Source organism: Vigna umbellata, chromosome 3, assembly GCF_029865625.1.
Source record: "Vigna umbellata cultivar VRB3 chromosome 3, Vumbellata_1.0, whole genome shotgun sequence".
NCBI lineage: Eukaryota > Viridiplantae > Streptophyta > Magnoliopsida > Fabales > Fabaceae > Vigna > Vigna umbellata.
This window is the reverse complement of record NC_142167.1, coordinates 9,460,661-9,467,256: the sequence shown is the minus strand read 5'-3', so window position 1 is coordinate 9,467,256 and position 6,596 is coordinate 9,460,661. Positions and strand designations below refer to the sequence as shown.

At 36.4% G+C, this 6,596-nt stretch overlaps 1 pseudogene across 1 annotated transcript; it reads right to left on the bottom strand.

Moving 5' to 3' along the window:
* On the bottom strand, positions 1–6,169 carry LOC148201596 (transcription factor MYB33-like; annotated as a pseudogene). The gene is made up of 4 exons (XR_015785007.1): positions 5,680–6,169; positions 4,482–4,849; positions 883–1,879; positions 1–593 (listed from the first exon to the last, which is right to left on the bottom strand). The product of XR_015785007.1 is annotated as a transcription factor MYB33-like (transcript).
* Positions 6,170–6,596: the final 427 nt, after the last annotated feature.

The following is a 6,596-nucleotide window of genomic DNA, read 5'->3' as shown; positions in this document are numbered from 1 at the left end:
TGCAAGACAATTGTCATTCCATTGAGCTACATGTTGTCCAAAGTTTCAAGTGCAGTGTTATTCCACAAATTATTCAAAACCCTGCAAAAGCAATTTGTCTTTAAGTGTTTAAAGACGATGCACAATAAATGTAACAAAGAAAAAGGGAGTATATAAAGCTATGAGAAAGAAACAAGTTTCTCTACCTGGGTATTTGATAACACAGGTCACACCCATATAGACTCTCAGAACAGTAGATGTTACACACACTACCCAAACATAAATGGATAATAGAAAGTTTGAATCACATACTGAGCAGTTTTCTGAATTAATATCAGCCAATTGCAAAAAGAGTCATCTTAATCCACACGAAAGAAACAAGATCCTGTACTTGAAAAATGATCTCCATTAGTCACCACATGCTTACTGTCTCGTGAAATTATCACTAGCATCAATCATATCAGCTTGGTTCATATTGTTGTGCTCAGAATACAGCTCGTGCCAATCTGAGGCCAGCAAGACATCTGGCCAAGTGAGATTCAACAGAGACATGGATTGATTTTCACTCTTAGGAGCCGAAACCTGATCAACTGACTGCAATTTCACATTGTTGCCTGTAGAGTTTTCAAGTCATGGAGTTTATTTTCATCAAGATTCATAATCAATTTCCAATGAGACAACTTCAGAGGAAATAAAATTTTTTACTTAATTTATTTAAGACAAATCAACATTTTTATGATCCAGAATGTGCATGACAGGACATAATAAAGCTTTCTTAAGTAAAATAGGTAATCTTACTTTTAAATAAGTTTTGTAGTGTCAAAGATATATGTGGATGTGTGCAGAAAATAATGAATGCTTTCCAAATATCATCCTTATCATACCACATTAGAAGGTACTAACCACTAAAGGTCTGAAAAGGTTCCCACCCATCCCATGGCTTTCCGTTGGTGCCAACAACAGGATGCTCATTCAGGATTGAAGTTGCACCAAAGGAAGATACAGGGTCAGCATAATCCTCCCACTCTGTCTCGTACATATTCAAAGCTGAACTCTCAGCTCCATCAACGGGAGTTGCAATGGATGAATTTGAACTCTCAGGCCAATTATTATTTGAATAACCAAGAGTCTTCGCCTGCTGATAAAGAAATTCATTAAGAAAGCAACGAGTGAGTGATGAAGAAGAACCTGAGTCTAGTGCATAAGGTGGTTGAGGAGAATGGATGAAAACATCAGTAGAATCATTCAATGGAGGCGGGGGAGAGGTACCCCAGCTACCAAATTCAGTTTCTGGATATTGGAGTGAAGGGAGCTCTGACTTCACAGCCTCAGAAGCTAGCTTAGAAGTAGAGTAATTGTCATTCGATATTGAATGGCTGTAACAGATTGAGCCATATGAGGAGGCACCATGATCAAGGGGAGAATGCAATCCAAATGATTCTGCAATCTTATCAGAAGTATTATCCTTAAAGTGGTCAAATGGATAAAACCCATTACTGTTCAATTCATTGGAACCAATAAAAGACACGGATGACTCTTGAAGATGATCATGGTTAGGTAACGTCGATGGCAGGAAATTACAGTATGGAGGAGAACCAAGAACATTTGGCAGAATGCTATTAGCAGAAATATCAGGAAGCTGAGGCACAAAAGGTAAGATTCCCTGATTTTCCTTCAGACTGTCATATATTGCATCATGTATCTCGTAATTGTTTTTCTCCATGAAATCCTGGTGGCCTCCATCTCCATCGCTGATTTCAGCAGTACCTTGGTCATGCTTATTATCTTGAAATGCTTGCAGTACTACTTCCGGAGGATAAAGTGGCAAGCCAGCCCGTTGACGCCTCTTCATCCGGGTGTTCCAGTAGTTTTTTATTTCGTTATCTGTACGACCAGGCAACTGAAAACAAAAGAAATCAATCATTCTAAATCTCCATTGATAGAGAAAATGAATACATCATAATGATAACAGAAAAAGAAATTAAGTGTGCAGTGATTGCAAGCATACTCTTCCATTTGTAAGGGGTAATTCCAGCTTCTAATTCTGACAAAAATATGTTCTCATTTGTTTTATTGCTCTCCTCTTTTTACTCATTGGCTTTAATCTCTCACACATCTTTTCTGTCACTAACTGATTTCTTTTTCTTTGGGTGGGTGGTGTCGGGTAGAAATACCAGTATTGTAATCTCCCTCTTCCACCCCTGGCAACAGCAGCATTGTGATCTTAAACAAAGACTCACTGATTACATATCCTTTTTAAAAGAGAGAATGATGGTTCTTTGGACACAATGAAAAGGTGGTGGAAGGAAGAAACTGAATTTCGCTGTCAATCTTTTGCGATATGCAAGGAAAAGAATTACACAAGTTGGTTCGCAATAAATGCAATCTCAAAAACTCTGAATGCATTTTAAAATGGATGTAACTTTCATTTCCCCAGTTTGGCACATTACCATGTGCCATATTTTATCAGACAGGAAACAAGCACAAAAAAAAAGAACGTGACATAGGTTACCTTTTTCATAACAAGCGTAAGCAGTTTTCCTTTTCGTGCTATTTTCTAACTTTAATGGTCTAAAATTATGATTAAGATAATAAAGTAATATGTTAGTCTATCTTCATATCTAAGAGAGAACTAAAAATGATTTACAGACAGAAAAAAATTCAAATAGATGCTCAGAGACAAGTCGCATCAAGAACACAGTACCATAATACTGGTTACATTCCTAAGATAGACATGATGATGTCAAGAACAATCGAGAAAAAAGTTACAAGGCTGTATACTGTCAAAGATTTGTCACACTTAACTGTTAGCAGTATTCAATGAAAGTTATGCATAATGTTTTATGTTAAATTCAGAATATTATTAAATGGCAACTAAAGTATATTATGCCAATTAGACTGTGTATATATTGTTAGGATATTTATCCTATTTTATCATCATTATAGTGTGTCAAGCTGTTAGACTTTAACCTTAAATACTCTTGATATTCATCCTCAGAAAACATAGAAGTGGAGGTTTCAGTCTTCGAAGTGGAAGTTTCAGCCTTCGAAATATTGGCGGTTTTGGAAAGGAAACCATGTAAGGATTAGCAATTCTCTTGAGTATGACCCGTATGTGCATTGAAGACGTCCCCGACCTCCTCGTCCTCCTCCTCTAGTGTCACGTCCTCCTCTTCCTCGTGTGGCAACCATGACAGATGGTTCCACTAGTTCATGCGCTTCTTGAGTTTGAGATACCGGGACACGCAGAAGGCGAGTGGTCAATGTTTCCATAGAGGGGACCTCATGACTAGTTAGAAGTTGATCTCTGAGATGATCAAAATCAGGATGTAGGGCACGAAGGATCAACACCATGTAAAATTTGTCTAGTTTCTTTTTGATATCCTCTAATGGATCTACTTCCAAAAACATCCTAAGTTCTTCGACATCAGATTGGGCATATCATGGTCTGCCATTTTAAGAGATGCAAGCTTGTTCGTAGTGTCATAAAGACGTTGAATGTCGTTGGCATAAATGCTTTGGGCTTTCTTCCAGAAGGAGTGACAAGTTTTGAAAGCCCTCAAAGATACAAGAAGTTTGGGTTCCACTAATTGCCATAACAGGGCACACAACTGGAAATCTCTTGTTTCCACTTATCAGCTTTTTCAGTAGGCACATGGCTTCCATTTCGCTCAAGGTGGTCATAATGCCCTTGGCCAAGGAACCACATTTCAACGGAAGCAGACCATGATAGATAATTTTTTCCATTTAGCTTCTCGGAGGTAATTGATGGACTTCCAGAGAAGGAAAGAGTACTGCCAGACGCCATTTCTGAAGAAGACGAATAGTACTAGCGAGGAATAAGAAAACCCTAAGGGTTTAGACCTGTGACAGTGATGGACGACGGTAGCCAGCAACGGCGGGCGGTGGCCGGCGGCAACTGTGGCCAGACGATGGCCGGACGATGGCTGGCGACGGACGACGGTGGACGGTGGCGGGCGACAAAGAACTGTGGCGCCGGACAGATATATATTACGAGACAGAAACCAGAGCGGTTCCCGCTCTGATACCAACTTAAGATTGAAACTGTAAAATAATTCTAGAGGGCTTAATTGATCCCTCTCACAATCTTCTATTTATAAGAATAAATTGATACACAAGTACATGATAAATAGGGTGACCCTAGACACAATATAATCATGATAAATAGGGTAATCCTAGACACAATATAATCATGATAAATAGGGTAACCCTTGACACACTATAATGATGACATATATTATTGAATGGCATTGAAATTCATAAATCTAACAAGCTGATTTCATACTGTAAGGGACAAGTCCAATAAAAAAGAAGACATGGTTGTCATATGATGTTCACTGTTTGAAGATAGGATGGCGTACGCAACACTGACATCAATGGCAAAAAGAATTCATACATTTAAAATAAATAAAAGTGAAAGAAATAGCAAAATGAAACAAAATTAAATACGTAAGTCAACAAAAATTGTGCAGTCTGCTTACATGTGCCGCCATGCGTGCCCATTTGTTTCCCATTTTGGCATGGAGTTCAGTGATCATCTGCTCCTCTTCTGCAGTAAATGCGCCTTTCTTTAAGTTTGGCCTTAGGTGATTGGCCCATCGCAATCTGCAACTTTTTCCACAACGAGAAAGTCCTGAATACTTCTGAACAGCATTCCAATTCCCCTCTCCATGCGTATTGACATAGTCCACCAAAATAACATCTTCAGCAGCTGTCCATGGCCCTTTCTTCAGAAGAACAACACCTCCTCCAATACCACCGTCATTCAACCGTGACCCAGTCTGATTCTTACCATGCACAGTATCATCAATCTCATGTGTCATTTGACCCATCTCTTAAATAATAGTCTCTGCAATGAGTTTGTGAATCACGTATTAAAGTACTAGAAAATGAAAAACGGAAAAGCCAAAAAATTAAAAAAAATAAAATTGGAGCTGTCCACTAAATTCCCTCTCATTCTGTTACTCCCCTCGGATGTTACTTTTGTGTGGTGGACCACATTGTAATATTCCACATCAATACACAAGTAGAATGATATTCGATGATCGAGACAATAAGGAAGAAAACCAGAAAAGAACTTTATAAGGTGCCTCAGAAACAAACAGAGATGCCATAATCCTTAAACGGTAAGGGAAATAATCAAAACTAAAAGCACCATAAAATCCAAGGAGATCCTTTTATAAAATTGTAGATCGCATAGAACAAGTAAAGCATTATGCATATAAGTTTTAACAATACAAGTTTCTGCCTAAACACAAAACTACGATGATCTTCTCTAAACCAGGAAAGCAGACTCCAAAATAAAACCAAGTACAATTGTCACAGTTTCAAATCATATTCACCATTCTTACCCAAACAGAAAGTAAATACAAAGAGGAACATAAGTCTTTTTCTCTTGGAGATGGAAAAACAAAAAATTTCTCCAACAGACCATACCCACAATACAGAATTCAATATCCCCACAAGCCTGGTGCTGCTTACAGCAATATATAATTATTACAAAAAAAAAAAAACATGATTAAAAGAGCAAATTTCACTTTCAACACTTCAACAAAATTAACAGCGACTTCACATCTTAACACGTCCAAAATTCTTTCAAAGGAAAGGAACTTATTAGTAAATAAAAGTAGGGATAATAATAATAATAATAAATAATCGTAATATTATTAATAATAATACCTAAACAGGACGTGAGAGTACTCAAGCTAAAATCTAAAACCCAAGGATTTTAGTTCAAATTCCCAATAAACATGAATCTTATTGTTGCTAGCAGAGAAGCTGAACCTGAGTTAAAAACTGAAGGAAAACCGCGTCCCTGAAATTCACAGATGAAAAGCAAAATAAAGAAATTTAAATAAACAACTAATAATTAGACCCAATAAAGTGAATTCCATACAACATTTGTGTACACAGTATAACGATGAATTGGTTTCGGAATTTCAATCTATCCAATCATAAAAATAATAAAATTGAATTGAGAATTCAGATTCACAGAGAGAACGAAAAGAGAGAAATGGGAATGGGAGTACAACCGTGGTTGGAAGAGGATCAGAGCGAAGAGAGAGAAGAACATGAGATCAAAGCCTCAAACATTCGCAGTCTCATGCAGAGAGACAGAAAAATAAAAGGGTTAGAGAAAACAAAAATGTAGAGAGTGAGAAGAAGTGAAGAAAAAAACATCAAGTGAAGAGAGAAATATATATAGTGCTGCAGGGTATGATTTTTTATTTTTTTTTTGAGTTAAAACCTACAAAAATTAGTTTATTCATAAATAAACTTTAATTTATACAAAATTATATCATTTTTTATGTTAAAATGTTTTTATATAAGCTTCTTCCAATACACCTTAATTCGCCTTAATTATAATCAAATATATTGACATGGTTTTTTTAATATTTTTCAGTGAAGTGATATTGTTAACAGATTTACTAGTTAAGAAATAAACAAATTGTATAAATACACTTTTACTTATTTTAATAAAAAAAAACATGGAGTTGACTTGAAGATTGTCAACTTTTACTATTTTTTATCAAACATTTTATATAATTATGTGCTTTAATGTTTGACTTGGCTATGATATGTTTTTAATTTACTTT